The sequence below is a fragment of the Arvicola amphibius genome, chromosome 4 (genome assembly GCF_903992535.2).
Source record: "Arvicola amphibius chromosome 4, mArvAmp1.2, whole genome shotgun sequence".
NCBI classification, from domain to species: Eukaryota; Metazoa; Chordata; class Mammalia; order Rodentia; family Cricetidae; genus Arvicola; species Arvicola amphibius.
Window position 1 is genome coordinate 94,798,983 of NC_052050.1, and position 19,544 is coordinate 94,818,526.

Consider the following 19,544-nt stretch of genomic DNA (forward strand, 5'->3'; position numbering starts at 1 on the left):
GGAAAAAGGAAAGGAAAGAAAAAAGGAAAGGAAAGGAAAGGAAAGGAAAGGAAAGGAAAAAGGAAAGGAAAGAGGGGCTGGAGACATGGGCCAGTTGTTAAGGTGCCTGCCACACAAGCAAGAGGACCCGAGTTTGAGATCTAAAACCCACACAGAGAGGTGGTCATTGCTCCATCCCCAGCCCTGCAGAGACAGCTTAGACCCCCGGGTCTCGCTGGCCAGGCAGCCTAACATGACCAAGCAGTGAGGCTAGAGGGATAGACTTACTCAGGAAAGTGGTGCCATGCAAACGTGAAGGCCCTTGTTTCACCCCCAGCCCGGGTGTAAGAATACCCAGTGTGAAGATGGCAGATGGGCTCTTCTAGTCTTGGCAGGGGGAGGCAGCCGTAGAAGCACCTCTGGGGTTCAATGGTTGGCCTTCTAACCAAGTCAGGGGTTGAGGCGAAAAGCAATAAAGGCTGCTAACGAGGGCCTCTGCTTTTTACATACGCGCACGCACGCAGGCATGCACGCACGCACACAGGCATGCCCGCGCGCGTGCGCACACACACACACACAGATACAGAGACAGACAGACACACACACAGACAGACAGACAGACAGACAGACACACACACACACACACACACACACACACACACACACACACACACAGAGAGAGAGACGTGATTTTTAAAAAGCCAGTGAGGAGAGAAGATCTGTGGTGAAGTAAAAGAAACAAAAGGATCTCAGCTGAACACAGCCGGGAATTAGTGTTCTAAAGGCTTCATGTAACCACTGTGACATGATGCTGGCACTAGGTTGAATTTTGCATGAAAGTGCATTTTCTTAAGTGTGTAATCAACATGTAGTTATGTAAGAAACTGTCTTTAGGAAACATTCTGGGGAGCTGAGTGAACATACAGTTACTGTTGTAAGTTGGGATAGCGCAAGACCAAACAATTCCCACACACACGTATATGCACGTGTGTGATAGACACATGTGTAGATACCACTTATGTATGCCTGTGTACGTACATGTGCCCTCATGGATAATATTTCTCATACTTTCTGCCATGTGAATTAGTTTGGATATATATAATTCATGCTATTTACTAAAATTAATATAATATATGCATTAGGTAGTATTATAACCATTTTACATTTGTGTACACACAGGTAAACATACGCACATACAGAGAGAAAAAACATACACGAGAAGCTGGGCATTGGTGACAGGCCTGTGACTGACTCCTTAAATGTCTGGGTTTTAATTTTTGCAGTGTATAATCAAGCACAGAGGGCACTGAATTTCCTTGTGGTCTTCAGGGCTATTTGAATGCTTTCATAGCTTTACTTCAGGCTCTGAATCTAAATAAACCTGGGCACAAGCATGCTAAACTTAAGTGTAGAGCAGGTGGGCTGCAGGTGTCATAACACAAAAAGCCAGTAGGTGGCAGTGTGCAACCAAGAAACCAAAGCTTGCCTCCAGATGCTGTTTTAATTAGCTAAAAGGAAAACAGGTATGGCTCCACATAACATTTGTATTTATTTATTTATTTACTTACTTACTTTAATTTGCCTGAGCAGCCACCAAGGGCAGATGGCTTCCCCTCCCTCCTCCCGGCTTAAGTATCAGCGGAGAAGGAATATCAAGAGACAATCAATTGCTGGTCAGGGCCAGCCCCCTGAACTTCAGTCCTGCAAACATCATCAGCTCTGTGCCATCTTCGAAATTGCTGCAGTGGAAGGAAGCATGGAGCTATCAATTACTTCCAGGGCTGCAATGGCCTCTGTCCTTGAAAAGCAGGCCTGCTGACTCTGTGGGAGAGATAAGGGCTGCCGTGCGGGCTGAAGGCAGGCTTCTCCATCGGTGTCCTAGAAGTTGATCTGGGGCCCTGGAGGAAGAAAAGAAAGACTGGCTTAAAGAGTGCACGATAGCCATGTCCCGGCAATGAATTACTGTGAGCTGGCCAGCACAGTAATTCCATCACGGGGACTGAGGAATCAGCTTTTTTTTTTTTTTTTTTTTTTTTTTTGGAAGCAGAAGCCTTCTCTGAAAGACTACCTCTCCTGGAGCCATTTCTTTTGTCTGAGGGGAGAAACTAAATGCCAGGAAACTGTGTCATCTGTACAGATCACATACAAGTTATATCTTAGCTGATTTTCTTTCAGAGTAATACTCACATTAACCAATGCAGACGGTAGTGTCAATACCATTTTGACGAAGAAGCAAAGTGAGTCTCAGAAAGAGTGTGCAGCTGAGTTTGGGGGATGGCTCAGTTGCTAAAGAGATTACCTTGAAAGCACTAGGACCCAAGTTTAATCCCTAGCAACCATGCTGGGTGTGGTCATACACACTTGTAATCCCAGTCCTGGGGAACCAGAGACAAATGGATTTCTGGGTCTCACTGGCTAGGCATATAATCTAAAAGGTGGGCTCTAGATCATGGAGAGACCTTGTCTCAGGAGGTGTATGGTGTCCCGAGGATGACTCTTGAGGTTGTCTGTGGACCTCCACATGCATGCACAAACATGATAATATGTGCATGCGCATGCACACACACATGCGCACACACGCACACACAAACACAATTTATCACTTCCTTTATTCCCAGACCTCTTTCAGGTACTGAAAGGGGTTCTATTGTGGATGCAAATGTAGATTGTGTAGTCTATACACACATGTGTGGCAGTATCTGTGGATCTGTGGATGCCAGTGCTTTTGGTGTGCAGCTCCCTACCTGGTTCTCACTGAACCTGGAGTTTGGCTGGCTGCCAACAAGTCCCAGCCTGTCCCTGTCCCCACTCAGTGCTGGGTTTACAGCCATGCATTCAGCTGCATCTAGCTCTTCCTGTGAGTGCTTGGGGTCCGAACGTGGCTCCTCCTGCTTGAACAGCCAGCACTCTTATCCGCAAAGCCATCTCCCCAATTCCTCATAGGGACTTTAGTTAAACATGGTGGAGTCCTTTTGTATGAGATCGCTGTTCCTTCTTACTCTGCTTCTTAGCTGATAGAAATGGAGGCAGGAGATGTTATTGGTTGTTGCACTGGTGATTAGTGAGGTTTTTCTCTTTAGTGTATGGCTTTAGAGCTGCTGTCTCTTTATAACCGATGGGTACTGTTAATGGCAATTTGATTGACATATTGTAATAATGGCATACGTTCATTAGGAACTGTGAGATAATTTAAAATTCATATGCAGTTCAAAATTTTAAAAAGTAGAGAGACTCAAGTTCTGTTCCCAGCAACCATATCAGGAAGCTTATAGCTCTTTATACCTCAAGCTCCAGGAGATCTGGTGTGTCTGGTCTCTATGGACACCTGAACCTGTGCAAGCCCACCCATAACCCTACACATAATTTTAAAAAATAATTTTTTTCAAAGCCGAGAGGGTCACTGGGAGGATCAGTCAGTAACAATTTTTACTCTACAAACATGAGACTCTGAACAGAATCCCCAATCTGCATGGAAGAAGAAGCTGTGCATAGTGGTTTACACATGTTCTGGGGAGGTGAGCATGGTGAACACGTATCCTTGGGTCTCATTGGACATCCTGGAGTAAATAGAGAATGCCAGGCTAATGAGACCGTCTCAAAGGAGGTGCATGGCATTTCTGAGGATGACAGCTGAGGTGGTCCTCTGGTCTCTATAAACAAGGATGTAAACACACACACAGCAGAAAGGCGTCCTATCCTGTGAGGCAGTATGGATAAACCAGGGCACAGTATAGCAAGAGACATAAACCAGACACAGAAGCCAAGTGTTGCTAGGTTGTGCCACGCATGGGATGCATCAGAACTGAATTCCTACTGGAAAGGGCTAGAAAGGTGACTTCTAAGGATGAAGGTTGTTCTAAGGATGAAGTTGTTGGTCCATTTTAGAGTTTCAGGTAAAAGGAAAGATATCCAAGGATGATTTTGAATAGATGGACTAAAGGCATAAACTAGGTTTCTTTCTTTTTTCATTTTAAATGTTTTTCTTATTCTTAAAGTAAACTAACCCAGATATTTGCTCATCACATAAGAGCCATCCATGTTCATCCAAGAACATTTCAAACATATTGGAAAGTAAAAACAAATGTGTGTATGCTCGTCTCGCTATCCAAGGGTCAGAATTTTACGGCAGATGTAGTGACTTCTATATGGTCTCAAACTCAGTATCTGTGGAGCTGAAACAGAAGAACTGGAAATGAAAGGGCTAGCCTGGGCTACAAGGTGAATTCCAGGCCAGGCTGGTGTCTTAGCAGCTTTTTCTATTGCTGTGACAAATCAATTTTATCAAGGTTACATATAAAAGAAAGCATTTGATTTGGAGCTCATTTTCTCAGAGTGTTAGTGTCGATGATCATCGTGAAAGGGAGCATGGCAGTAGAGAGGAAGATGATCATCATGAAAGGGAGCATGGCAGTAGAGAGGAAGATGAGGCACTGAACCAAAACGGAGAGTTCACATCTGATTCCCATCTAGTGACACATCCTCCCTAGCAAACCTGCACCTCCTAATCCTTCCCAAACAGTTCCACTCTGCAGTGACTAAGCATATGTCTATATGAGCCTATGGGGACATTCTCATTAAACCAGCATACCTGGGCTATGGTGTGACAGCCTTTCTTGTAACATAAAAATAGAAATAGTAGCAACAACAAAGAGCAGGCCCTCTCTTACAAATAAAAACACCAAAAAGTGAAATTTTTAAGTAATTTATTTTTTTCCATCTTTTCCATCCAAAGCACATAAGATTTCAACAGAGACTATGAACTGTATTCTCATTGCTGTGTATTTCAAAAAACTCTCCTGCCTCAATTGCTAGTTTTTCTCCAAAGAAACTTTCTCATTATGTGTATGCTCCCTAGATTTTTAAAAACTCCATCAACTGTGTTTATTTATTAGTGTGTATGTTTGTGGCTACGCACATACCACCACATGCATGCGTGGATGCCAGAGGACATCTTCAGCACCTGGTTCTCCCCTTCCACCACCATGTAGGTCCCAGGGATTGAACTCAGGCCACCAGACATGGTGACGAGTTCCTTTATCTGATGAGCTTTCTTACTGCCCCCCACCTACGTTTTTAAAAATCCTCTTTCTGTGTTATACAGCAGGTGAGTTTGATTGTGGAATGAAAAGGCTCTCCCTACCCGTTAAGAAATACAGCGTGCCACACCTTGAAAACCTAGTCTTGGGAAAGTCATGGGCATGTGCTTTCCTGGGGATGACATTGTTCCAAGTCAGCTTGAACCAGTGAAAGCACCAGTGGCTCTAGCCTCCTCTGTGTTTGGAGACCACGAGAAGGAGTATGCCCCTGTTGTAGACCTTTACTGGCTGTCCCCAGCGGGGTCTCTGCATCTCTCAGGTGGCTCTCATGCCAGCTGAGACACTGACTAGCTGTGTCTACCCGAGAGCTTTGCAATCTGCTTGGGTTATTCCAAGCCTCTTCCCCTTTCCTTTGCTGAGCGGTTGCTTCTGGAAGCCCCGTGGGCCATCTGGTTGCAGGCAGATGACAGCGCGCCCCAGGATCTCCCTTGTCCCTTCCATGCAGCTTGTTTTTGCATAATTTAAGCATGACATGGTTGTGCCATTTAAGTTCTGTGAAATTGGTGTTCTCCCATCCATGAAATTATATACATCTTGGGAATATTTCCAGTTACTAAAGGGGTGAATGCATTTCTGAAGAGGGGTGCAGCAGCAGACGACAGTGGACTCCATTGAGCCGCCCGGAAAGCACAGTTATCTCACTGTGCCATGCTGAGACACAAAGGTAGACATTTGCCGTTCAAATCCTAGAGCCACGAAACTGCAGGGATAAGCGTTCTTTTGTGTATTTGTCCTAATTCATCCTGGTTTTCTCCAGCTCCCCCAGCAAGATTCTTCCTAATCTCAGATTACACATCTAGAGGCCCACAGAATTGCTAACACTGCAGACTTAGGGTTCCATTGTTCTGGGTGTCCAGGAAAAAGACGAGAAACCATTCAAAGAATGTTTACAGCTGAGGGATTGCTATGTGTGGATGCAGATCTTGTTTACTGCAGATGGGGGTAACATGTAGTCATGAAGAGGTATGGTATGCTCTGCTTCTCTGGTGTCTGTGTTACTGACACACAGGAAAGGTAGGCACCTCGTTCCTATAAGAATCACACGTGCAGAAGAATGTTTCTTCTTGTAACTTGGGATATCCATATGAACTTAGTTACTGTGAACATTCTAGGCTTTCCTGGTTTTGCATTCCAATGATGATCTGTAATTAGTAGAATAGTTTAGTCTGGCTAAAAGGATACCTGGGTGGCTCAGCAGCTTGACACTGACAAGCTTGCCATAGCAGTTCTCTAAGGTGATGGTTTCCCAGAGAAGATATTGGGAGCCAGGGTACTTCCATTCCATAAGACATTACTTAGGACATGTTTTGAACAGGGTCTCATGCATGTAGCTGTGGATTACCTTACATTTCTGATACTCCTGAATGATTAGGTTAGAGGTGTGAGTCACCATGCCCTTTTTTATTTTATGGTGTTGGGGATTCCAGTTATGGATTTGTGCATTCTTCACAAGCACAACGCAAACCGAGCTACATCCTCAGCCTGCATTTTTTTTTATCATGAGGCTTTTCAGGATAGTGATGTCGGTAGACTGGTGGGCTCATACCTACTCTAATGTACGCTAGCCCAAAGAAGTCAAGGGACACTTTCATTGACTATGAGGCAGAAGAGATCATTTGGGTCCAACTGTGCTGTCAAGGAGTATAGGAAACCCAATGGTCAAGAAATAAAGTCTGAGTCCATGTGATTTCTCTCCTATGTTGTCTGAAATTGAGCAGAAGTCCAGAAGAAGACCCCAACTATTAATCAAAATATACTTGGTGAGGTTGTTTCGTGCTGAGTGCCACACTGTCCGTTTCTGCTGGATTCCGTTATGTAGCTCTACGTTGACAGGGTGGGACTGTCGGTTAACTGCAGAAACCGTTTATAAGGACTATGATCAGGCGGGAATAAGCACTCATTCTCAGAACAAGGAAATAGGAAACTGGACTTCATAGTCAGGACCAGCAGAGGTCACGCATGCATCATAGTTTGCTGGGTGTTCAGCTGCAGCTTCTGCCCGGAGAGCTTTAGAACTTCAGGATCATCCTTTAAGCCTGATTTCACCCGGAGCTTTTATCCAAATTCTTCCTGTTTTCATATCAGCAGAGGTGGGGCGCTAAGCTGGCAAGAAGATGCTAGCTAGCCTTATCGACCGCATTTATTATTATGATGAAAGGAAAAATCATCTTTTAAAGCGAATGTTTTCTCTTCTGCATTTTAAATTGTTTATTTGGCGCACAAAATTATTTTCACTGTGACCGGAGAGATACTGATCAGGGATGACCAATAAATTATGTCTTCTTGCCTGTGATATTGTCTGTTATAAGTGCTATCCATGCTTTCAGATAGCTGATCTCTTTCTGTGTATAGATGCACTCTCTGGGGACAGCTGTCATGAAAATCCTCTTGATGGGCTTTGTGACATGTCCATCATTCTCATTCCGTGTGGCTCTTCATTGCAGCTGTCAAGGTGGATATAAGCTGGGAGCCAAGCTGTCTTATTTCTCTGTCTTCTTACAGGAAGACCACTTGCACAGACAAGCCCAGCAAGGGCAGTAGGCTTCAGTTCTGCAGAAAGATGAGTGCCCGTTTGTCAGATCTCCTGAGTGCGTGAGTGTGTCGGTTAGATTCTATTGAGAATCAGCAGCCGTGAGGCATGAGACAGGACTGTTCTCTGGAGCCAAAGAAGAACGGATAGAAAATTAGTTTGGGGTATTGATGACAGATAGGCCAATGTTCTTTGAGTATGTTTTTATTTATTTGTTTTCTTGTTTATTATTTTTGCTTAAAGGGCATTATCCTTGGCCGACATGAAAATCCTTAATATCTGTCCTTAGTCTTGTGTCTCTAATGTGTAAAGATTGTGATGGGGCTGGGAAGATGGCTTCCTTGGTCAAGTGATTGCCTGAGTTTGATCCCCTAGTGCACATTAAGAAGTCAAGCATGATGGTGCACACTAGGGAGATGGAAACAAACAGAATCCTGAGGACCAGCCTAACCTGCTTGGTGAGTTCCAGCCAGTGAGATGCTTATTCTTATAAAACAACTTGGAAAGTACCTGAGAGATGAAAACTAAAGTTTTCCTCTGGCCTCTACATGCATCCACATACATGTGCACATGCACCCCATACCTGTGGCTCTTCATACAATGCACACATAAATATATAAACACATAAGGCTTGTGCCATATTGCCCATGACTTAAAATAGAGATTTATTCATCAGCATGGTAGATAATATGGCCTCTTAAAATATATTTAGTTGTGTCCTGTATAAGAAGGAACAAGGATTGGATGTGTGCTTTCTCTGTGTGTAGAGTTATCACATCACCCTCACCGCGCATCCTGCGAATGTCAGCTGATATGAGACAGCTCCTATTCCATTGAAAGATGAGACTTCTAACAACACATAATGGTTTTACCTAAAAGTCACTAATACTAAGGACTTAGACAACAAACCATTTGCATTGAACAAATGGAGTATATGTGAAAGCTCTGGAAGCCTTCACCATCACTGTTGCTAAATGCAGCCATTAGTTACAAAGTTGGTGTGATGTGTCATTAAGCAATACCAAGAAGCAGTGGGTTGAGTACCTGGTTAGTAGGTTTGGAAGCTTAATTAGCCTATTTAGTGACCTGTGTGAGTTTCTTGTCTTGTTGCTATGAAAAAATACCCTGACAAAACAACTTACGGCAAAAGGGGTTTATTGAGCTCGCAGTTCAAGTCATACTCCATCCTAGCGGGCAGCTCAAGGCATCAGGAAGTCAAAGTCCCTGCTCGCATTGTAGCCACAGGCAGGAAGCAGAGAGCAAGGGCTGCCTGCCCTGGTGCTGGGCTCGCTGCTGTTCTTTGTGGTTTAGAAGCTGTTGTTTGCTGCTCTCTGTTCTGTGTGGTTTAGAAACCGTTGTCCAGGGAATGCTACTTCTCACAAGTAAGATCAGTCTCTGTAACTCAGTTAATAGAATCAAGATAATCCACAGGCGTGGCAGCAGCTTGCTTCCCAGAGACTCCAGACTTTGTTAAACTGACAGTGTCAGCAGCTATATCCTGAAGATTAGGATTAATCAGCAACCATATTGCTAAGCTGAAGATATTTTGAGGGTTTCTTTCTTCCTTCCCTCCTTCCTTTCTTCCTTTCCTTTAGAAAAACCGCAAGCCAAGAAATATCAAGTCTTCAGGTCATCATTTTCCAGCCTACAGACTTGCATTATGGAATCCCCTTCCACTCAGCTCTGAAACAAAGACAGGACAGCCATCAACGCTGTGCACTTTCGCCTAGGGGGACGCTTGTCAACCTGTGAGGCTGGTTAGGCATCCTTGGGAGGTGAAACATTTCCTTGTTTGTAGAGCTGAAACAAAGGAGCTGCTTCTGCATCCACACTTCCTCTCTGGGTTCCACTGTTTTTCTTTCTGCTCATTAACATGGCGGTACTTCTGTGTCTTTAGAGATATCAAAAAAGAGAAAGGGAGCTTCAGAAAAATATTTCCAGCCATGTCTTTAATACCAAAGTGTGCAGTTAGTCACACTGGAAATCCCTAGCAACCCCCCTGGAAGATGGTTTCCTGTCCTGATACAGTTACTTCTGGGTTTTATACAGGGCAACTGCATGTGTATGCCAGGGAGGTGGAGCTGAGGAAGGTGGAATCCATAATAAATGTGAACATTTCTTTGTGTATATGTGTGTGAGTGTATGTACGTTTATATGTATATCATGTATGTAACATGCAGAGAGAGAGAGAGAGAGAGAGAGAGAGAGAGAGAGAGAGAGAGAGAGAGAGAGAGAGAGAGAGACAGAGAGAGACAGAGAGAGAGAGAATGTGCCAGACAACCTCAAGGGTCCTCCCTTAGGCTCTGTCCACCTTGTTTATTGGGATAAGTTTTCTCCAGCCTATAACCTCTATAACTGCCCACATGAGGTAGTCTGGCTGTCCAGAAGGCCCTGGGGAGTCCTGCTTCCTCGGCACAGGAATTACAAATGCATGCCCTCGCGCCAGACAGTTTTACATGAGTTCTGATGACTGAACTCAGGTCCCAAGCATGCATAGCAAGCCATTTAACAAACGAGCTGTTTCCCCATTCCTTTGGTTGTGGCTTTAGTTCAAGCCTCCCAACCACTGTACAGCAGATGTGAGTTTTTCCATAAGCTTCTCTAGATTTCTGACTCAAATCCTTGAAGCCCTTTGACAACCAACTGAGCCCTGACCTTGGCCCACTCCATGCAACCCACTCTTCCTTATCCATCACTGGTGGATGAGTCTTCCTAAAACATAAAGTGCCCAGTTGCTGTGAACAACAGTTCAAGTGTGGACAAACCGGCATTGTCTTCCGGATCCCCCTGAAGCAGTGATTCTCAGCCCTCCTGATGCTGCAGCACTTCAATACAGTTCCTCATGCTGTGCAGACCCCAACCATAAAACTAATTCCATTGCTACTTCATAACTGTAATTTTGCTGCTGTTATGAATCATGTAAATATCTGTTTTCTGATGGTCTTTTAGGGGTCACTACCCACAGGTTGGGAACCACAGCACTAAAGGGTCATTGTCACTTAAGCTGTGCGTTGACTTGTAAAGATGAAGAAGCACTCGGGGTCTGCCACCATGAGCGCTTTCATCAGGCAACTCTTGTCTGACTGTCCCCCCTCTGGAACATGTTTCACTCTATCAACACCCAGCTGAAATGGAGTTTCTCTCTGCTTCAGAATACTCTCTCTGTCTTTCCCTCCCTTCCTCCCTCCTTCTCTCTCTCCTTATGCATTCACAACAAAACCTAGCATCAACATGGTCTCCCCAGCTGTCGTCAACATCATGAACACCACCACTGATACCATCCAAAAATCCTTTGGTGCCAAACGAGCACCAGCTACTCTCTCAGACTCTGTGTGGGTCATCCCATCTCCAGTTACTCACAGTCTACACGCTCCCTCCCCTGGTACCGTGATAGAAGGAAGACAGCTTGCATACTGCTTCATGTTGACTTTCACTTCTTGGAATGGGAGAAGGTCTTTGTCACTGTGCTGCTCACCTTGTTGCTGTTACCAAAATCCTGAGAGGAAGCCCCTTAAGGGAAGGTGTATTCTGGATCACATGGTGGGAAGTCTAGCAGCACACGGTTGGAGTCCTGCTGACAAGAGCTTGGGGCAGCTGGTCACAGTGCACTCGCTTTTGGAAAGTAGAGAGAGAGGAATCCTGGTGTTCGGTTCACATACATTCTCCTTCTGATTTAGTCCAGGACCTCAGCCTGTGGGATGGTGCCACCTATATTTTGAGTGGGTCTTCCCATCCCATTTACCATGACCTAGAAATTCCACCACATACATGCTCAAAAGCTTGTCTCCTAGGTAATTGTAGATTCTGTCAAGTTGACACTATGAGCCATCGCTGTCACTGTTCAGGTACAGAGATATGAAAAGAAAATCTCACCATTTGATTCTCATATCCAGGGAGTACACTTCTCTTGACTGTGATGTTCTGTTCTCTACTGAGCCTTTTGCTCCCATTAAGGAATCCACCCTTTTGGCTGCTGCTGTGTCATATTGTCAATATTTCATCCATAGAGCCATACTTCAGTTTCTGTTACATTAGAGAAGAGGCTGGGATGGGAATCAATTTTCTATCCTATTTATCTTGACAAAACATTTAAGAGGTTAGACAGCATTTGGAGTCAGTGCAGATTAATTATGGAGATTATATCTACTGTTCACATCCAAATTCCATTATGGAGAGAGGAAAGGGAGCTGGCCTGTCTTATCAAATGGAAATTGTGTTTTGGTTATGGATGGAAAAGGAAATTCAAAAACGCCTGGCCGGTGTCAGTTCCAAACCATCTTTGTTTCGTCCCCTTTCAGCTGCTGCTCTCTACATTTCCCTCCTTTCTTTTTTGTCCCGCGCCCTACACATTCAACCCCAGGAATTCTTACCACACATACTGTATCATACATTCTTGTGTATGTCTCTGTAGCAAAGTCCCGAGAAGAAAAAACTTGAGTGGGGAACATTTATTTTGGTGTTTGGTTTGAGAGGACACAGTCCACCCAGGAAAGAGGAACACGGAGGCAGGTGGCCACTTGGCAGTGAGAGAATAGAGCAGAGACTGCTCATATCTTGAGAAACTGGAAACAGACAACAGGACCAGGCTGCCATATCCAGGCCCAGCCTCCAGAGACCCACTTCCTCTAGCAAGGCCACATCTTTCAAAGCTCCTGTTTCCTCCAGGAACAGTGCCACCCTCTAGGGACCAAGTTTTCAAACACATGAGCCTGTGAGGACATTTCATATTTAAGCCTTAGCATCCACTGAACCATGGTGACTCATAAGCTCCCAATGCCTCCATACTGTGGCTGTGTTTCTCTCTGTGTCTCCACCAAAGCCTCTCAGCGGCTCTATTGTGCAGTTGTGTAAATGAAGGCCCAGGGTTACTGTGCACTGTGCCAATTGGGTACATGAGTATCCGAGGCATCAGTCATTGAGATGGAGTATGCAGACTGAACAGGTCTGGTCTGTGGCCCACTGCTGGAGCCGTGGGAACCACAGGCACAGTTGGAGCCATAGTGACAGGCTCTTTTCACTCACTGGCACAATGGATTTTGCGTAAATCAAAACTACATGGTCCCTCTGGTAGCAGTATAAAACAAGGTTGCCCATAAAAGGGTTGACAGTAGAGTTCATGAGTAGCCAAGGTGTGCACAAACTCTTGAGAGGCTGAGGCAGGAGAATTTTCATGACTCTGGGATACAATGTCTACATAGTACATAGCAGACCAGCCAGGGCTACCTAGCAAGACACTGGCAAAATTAAAAGAAAGATCTAGTCAAATCATCAAACAAACCAACAACAACACATATATCTTACATGGACAGACTTGGTATTAAATCAAGGAAGATCTTGCCGAGTATGAAAGATAATTTAACTTTCAGATGAGTAATGTTTCAGAAGGCACCTGTCTTGTTGCATTTTAGTGGACATGGTTAAAAAGACAGACTAGAGGCTTACATAATTAATCATGTCTGTGACCTGGGATTGAACCTGCCTCCTAACTAAAAGATTTCTAAGAGATCATAAGAGGCTAGTCCATCTCCTCTGAAGCCCTAGGACTGAGATATAGGCAGATACACAAGCAAGCACACTTTCCTATATAATCATCTCTTTTACTTTGTTTCCTTCAAGGAAATTCTATTAAAAGATCATTGCAGTGTGCAGACTATAGTTAACAACTATCTTGGTCGAGTAAGGGAATGAGCCACCAACAGTAGAGACAGGCATTCATTCTTTGTGAATCTTCTCTACTTCCTGCAGCAAAACTAAGTAACATTTCCCACTGTTTGTTTATGTCAGAGGTTTTCAGCCTTCCCAATGCTGCTACCCTTGAATATAGTTCCTCACCCTGTGGTGACCCCCAATCAAAAAATTGTTTTCATTGCTGCTTCTTAATTATAATATTGCTACTGTTATGATCTGTAGAGTAAATAACTGTGCTTTCCTACAGTTAGATGACCCATGTGAAAGGGTCTTTCAAACCCCAAGGGGTCTCCATCCAAAGGTTTGGAACCCTAGTCTGTGTGCTTGTGTTTGAATCCAAGCTTTAGATCGAAGCTCTGGAGGGACCTTGACTATATGGCTATTAAACTATGCAGGGAGATGGGCTATAGAAAAAATTGTGGTCAGGGTGCAGAGAAGATAGCTCAGTGGATAAAAGTGTTTGCTCCTCAAACATGAGGCCTGAGTTAGAATTCCCAGCACCCTCATAAAAAAAAAGATGTGTTTGGGCCTGCTAGTATGGGGTGAGACAGAGGCTTTTGGTTCAGTGAGAGACCTTGTCTGAAGGTAGTAGACCAAGGATAACAGAGAAAACCACAAATGTCCATCTCTGGCCTCCACATGCACTCCCATAGGACATAGGCATGCAAATCTCTACACTTAGGCACATGCAATACACACACACACACACAGAGAGGGGGGGGGAGGGAGGGAGGGAGAGAGAGAAAGAGAGAGAGAGAGAGAGAGAGAGAGAGAGAGAGAGAGAGAGAGAGAGAGAGAGAGAGAGAGAAACAGAAGCTTCAGTTCTAAGCTGCATCCTAGCCCCAATTGACTTATTTTGATAACAACTTTCAACACTCTTCTCTGGAGGGAAGCCACACATATGTGCTGATCTGATTCTCTGCCTTTATGTGCAAGGAGTTTGAAGCCCTGATTAAGGCAGTTGTTATATGTGGCAAAGTGTAGATATTGAATTAAATTACAGGTAGAAAACACTGGGGAGCTCATTATCACACAGATACGATACTGAGTGATTTTTTTTTTAAAGCAAGAATTATTTTAAGTGAATAATATCCTCTGGTTTATATAATAGGCCCACTTAAGGTATGGCTGGCCTCATCTATTATTATAGACACATAACAATCATTTGATTAAATTATTGATACTTATTTTACAGGTTTTTATTTATGAGCTATGTAAAATATTTGGCTCTAGCTTTTCCTAAAAAAAATTTAGGAAAGTTTTATGATAACTGTGTGTTTGTAACATGTAATTCACATTGTTTTACTTTAAAAACTTCAATCCATTTTTCCCCTGGTGAGAAATGTTCCTTCCTCCTTTCTGAAATATAATCTTAGGAATTAGAATCAATGTAAATCCAGTGGTAATGAGATTCAATTTTTCATTGTAGCAGAATTAGATAGAGAACTTCAAATATTTATTTGAGGTTTAATTTGAGTAATTTAAGAAAACATTGAGCTTCCTCATTCATAAATGATAATTACCTCACTTCATCAAATATTGCAATGTATTCCCTTCTGCTGACTGTTCTATCGTGTTCTGATATGAACATTATTATATCTCAAAAGGGATTCTTTGCTCATGTAACGTCTTTCTGTGGCTTCACTAATAAAACTTTCAGAGCGGAGTTGTGTGGGGTAAGGAGTGAGCCTGGTAGGTGAAGCACTTGCTGGCAAATGTGAGGACACAGTTCAGACCTCAGCACTTGGATGCACGGCAGACTGGTTTTGATGGGAATGACTGCTTATCCCAGGGTTGCTGGAGAGTCGGACAGCACAGATGGGATGCTCCCTGGGATGCTAGCCAGCCAGTCTGTATGTGTGAGCTCCAGGTTCAATGAGACCCCTTGCTTCAAAAACAATTGCTAGAGGAAAACACTGGACCTTTACCTCTGGCTTCCACATGCATGCACATTCATGTACAACACACACACACACACACACAGACACACACACAGATACACACACAGACACACAGACACACAGACACAGACAGACAGACAGACACACACACACACACACACACAGAGAGAGAGAGAGAGAGAGAGAGGGGAGTTATCTGTGCCTATTTTACAGTCCTCTGTTTTTCTAAGAGAAAAGAGATGAGACTTAGAAAGAGATACAGTGAGTTTCTAAAGCATGTGGTCTGAGAAATAGTAATTTGCCTTTATATTTGTTTAAAATTGGAGATTGGTCTTCATATTGCATGTATATTAAAATGAAAACTAGTTTGAAAGAGAGCAAGGAAGGGGATATGGATGGTTTTGGAAGGAAGAAAAAATAATATTATTATAATTTCAAAACAGAAGATATTATTTTAAAAAAGAATTAGGGATTATTGTCTTTCAAACCCCCTGAAATAGGCTGCAGGAGCTTGAATGCCTGCAGGTGCTACAAGATCACAGATCTCCAGTGACAGACATGAACCATCCAGCAAACTGCCATGGAGGAAGCACAGGCATTTCAAATGGATGCTGAGCTACTGCAAGACTGCTTATTCTTCTCCTGTTGAAATCTCTCAGTAGGGAAAATACATTTGTATGAACATATTCCACACACTCTGTGCACAATGAAGATATTCAGTGATGGACTGGTGAATTTAGCCTCACCTTTTTTTTAATGATAATAATATAGGCACTTGTATAGATTTCACAGTACTGCAGCCATTTTGAGTCATAACCACGGAGACTTTCCCTCAGCAACCCCGGCTAACTTTCTCTTCACAGTTCCTCAACAACTCATAATCACACAAATCCAATAGAGTGCTGTACTAAGCTTCCCAACGGTCCCCTCCCATCGGCTAATTTACCTGACTCCTACATTAACCAGATACATTCTTTCTTCGATGAAACCACTTTGGTTTTAACCAATATATCTGATCTCCCCTGTTTTGATACAAACACAGGGACATCTTTCTCCTTATGACACTCAGGCCATGTGCAGGTATGGGGCTGCTTGTATGTTCCCCAGTCTTGTCTGATCACACACTGGGACCAGGTTGTCCTAGAAGGGTGGTTGGAGGGTATAATAATGTGCTTTAAACTTTGTGATACCTTATTCCTTTTCCATTTACTTTAGTTGTGACACCAGACTTTGTTGATTCCCATTACTGGAGAACAATATGGCCATCAGACACCTTGGAAGTAAGTCACATGCACCCACTCAAGCTGGCTTAAGGATAAGAGGGAAATATGTTGGGTCATAGAAAAGACCAAGGGGGCAGTGATTTCAGGAACAGAGGTAATACCAGGCTCTTATTGTACATTATCCTGTATCACCTTGCATTCTGTCTGTTTTCATCTGAGTAGTTACACTATTCATTCTCACTGAACCAACTCAGGCTGAATGATCATTTACGATGCATCTTCCATGATGAATGGAGCCATCTTTGCTATTGGGTCTTACTAGGCATGAGATCCTTACATGAACTATGTATAATACTCTCCAGAGGCACTAACAAGGTCCTTACATGAACTATGTATAGTACTCTCCAGAGGCACTGGACATGAGGTCCTTACATGAGCCATGTATAGTACTCTCCAGAGGCACTGGACTTGCTCCAGACTCTAGAAACACAATTCCAATCAAATGTCTTCAGGAAACACAAATGTTCTTATTTATTGAATTTTTAGTGAAGTTACTTGGTTTAAGGAAAGACTCCACCTTGCTTGATCAAAACCTTCACTTTCCTCCATAACTGAACTAACTAGAATTGTCTCTTGTCCCAGAGCCCATGGTCTTTGAATCTGGAGTCATTTCAACTCGCTGGAGATTATAAGATATGCATTTTGCTATCCAGGAATTAGGAGCGAGCAGCCAGAACTCCATTCCATTTCTTCCAACTCACTCAAATTTTTATTTTCCCTCATGCTCCAATGTGACAAGTGCACCACGGAAATATCACTATGGATAAGAACACAGCATTATAACCCAAACGAAGAATATACGATAATCTACATGTGCACCAAAGTCAGGGAATTACTATCAAGATTTATGAAAACTCATGTTCATCCTCAGTGGTGACTTTTTCAAAGACCAGGCAGGATGTGTGTTACCTACAGAGCGAGGGAAGTTAAGTGATCCCACAGTATTAGAGTCTTTCTGGGTCTTCCGTGACCCAGATCCGTCAGGATCTCATCCCCAGCTGGCCCTGTGTCTCCTCGTGCGCATTTAACTCTTTCTTCTGTCTTTGCCAATTTTTGTTGGCTCTTTTGAAGTCACTGCCACCCATCAGTGCGCGTGGGGGCCCTGAGGACCTGATGTGCCACTCTTCCGTCTGCTTCTCGCCAGCGCAGGCATGGTGCTCCCACCCCCTTTGTTTTGCATACCATTATTCTCTGCTATTCTGGGCATCTCCCACCTGCTGTCCCAGCAACTCTCAAATCCCACATCTTCTTCCTCGGGGCTTGTTTTCCTCCCCCATGGTTTGACATCTCTAGCACGGTGTCATGCTGAAGAACTTTCATCTCAAACTCTTGAAACTAAATTCCAGCTCTGCCACTTGTTGCTTGCTATGACCTCAGGGGACTTTATTGATAGTTTCATTTTTTTTGTCATAAAGGAACCACAAGCCCAAGTGTCAGCTCTTTGTTGAGAGTCTAAGAAATTGAATGACTAGAGCAAGTAGAATCAGAAGTATTGGAGGTTGGGGAAATGAGTCTGTGGCTAAATGTTTATGCTGCTAAGCCTAAAGACCTGATTTCCATCCCTGGAACCCACATGGTGGAAAAACAGATCAGCTCCTACAAGTTGACCTCAGACCTCTACACATAACAACATGGTATTTTCATATATGTCACATACAAAATAAGTGTAATGAAGTGAAGATATATATATTTATATAGCTTATAAAACATGCTATAATATGATATATATATTACATATTCCCATTGCCTTTTTGTGTTTTGTTTGTAATATTTTGTTGCTTTTGTTTTTATTTTGAGGGAGAAAGATCATAAATTTGGGTTAATAAGGAAGTAGGGAGGACCTAGCAGATGGTAAATAATATGAACAAAATACATTGTATAAAAAATTAAAGTAAAATAAAATAAGAAAGTAGAAGTAGGCTAGCCAGAAACAGAAGGATGACTAGTGGATGAGGGGAAAGGAGGGATTATGGGGCTGATTACAGTCAAAGTCTATGCTATACTAGAATTAAAACAAATGGCTGTGAAAACCATGGTCATGTACCATGAATGTGTGCCAGTAGATTAAAAGAGAAAATGTCTAGTGTCCTCACACAAACAACAACAAAAGTAAAGAAGGTGCCATTGTTATTGGGGTGACCTTAGAGCGCAGGAGTGCTTTTCTGTTCTCACCTGTGCATTATAGCCCTCAGGGGAGTGATACTGACTCTCAACCTACAGCCATCATCACTGTCAGAGACAGCTCTCTCACCACCTCAGATGTATTATACCCTACCTTACCATGTCAACAGAAAATCAATCTTCTAATCAGTTTGCAAGGTTGGCTGTGGTTGGCAGTGCTGGCGTGCAAGGTTGGCTGTGATTAGTAGTGCTGGCGTGCAAGGTTGGCTGCCATTGGTAGTGCTGGTGAGCAAGGTTGGCTGTGGTTGGTAGTGCTGGCGTGCAAGGTTGGCTGTGGTTGGTAGTGCTGGCGTGCAAGGTTGGCTGTAGTTGGCAGTGCTGGTGCTTTCTGGTCACAATTCTTTACACATTTATTTTGTTATTTCCTTTAAAATCATCATTAGGACAAAAAGCTTTGCTAAGACACTAGTGATGGTAGCAGTAGCCTGGCATCTCCCCACCAGAGGAGCCTTGTGAGCACTAGGAGTGTTGCTAATCTGTGCAAGAGAAGCCAGTGGTTAAGGAGAAAGTTATGTTGAAAATTATAACTAGGTTGATTTAAGCATATTATATAAAGTGTCAAAAGCCCTATAAATGCTGACTGGACAGGAGCCTTGGTAAGAAACCCTGAAGTGAGCATTTTGCCATGACAGACAAATGGCCTCTTTAAACCAGACAAGGGGTGAGTGTTTTCACAGACATAGATGCTTATCTGTCAGTCATCCCATGCCTCGCTCTAATTATGGACAAGGCATTGGGATAGGAAAGTGGAACATAAAATAAGTCATCATCAGGACTAGGCCTTGCCCTGAAGGAGTTTATGATCGCATTGGGAAAATGAGGCATAAAGGCCTGTATGCTCACAGGTGCAGTGGAAGGGAGCTCATAACAGCTAACTGTCCCAAAG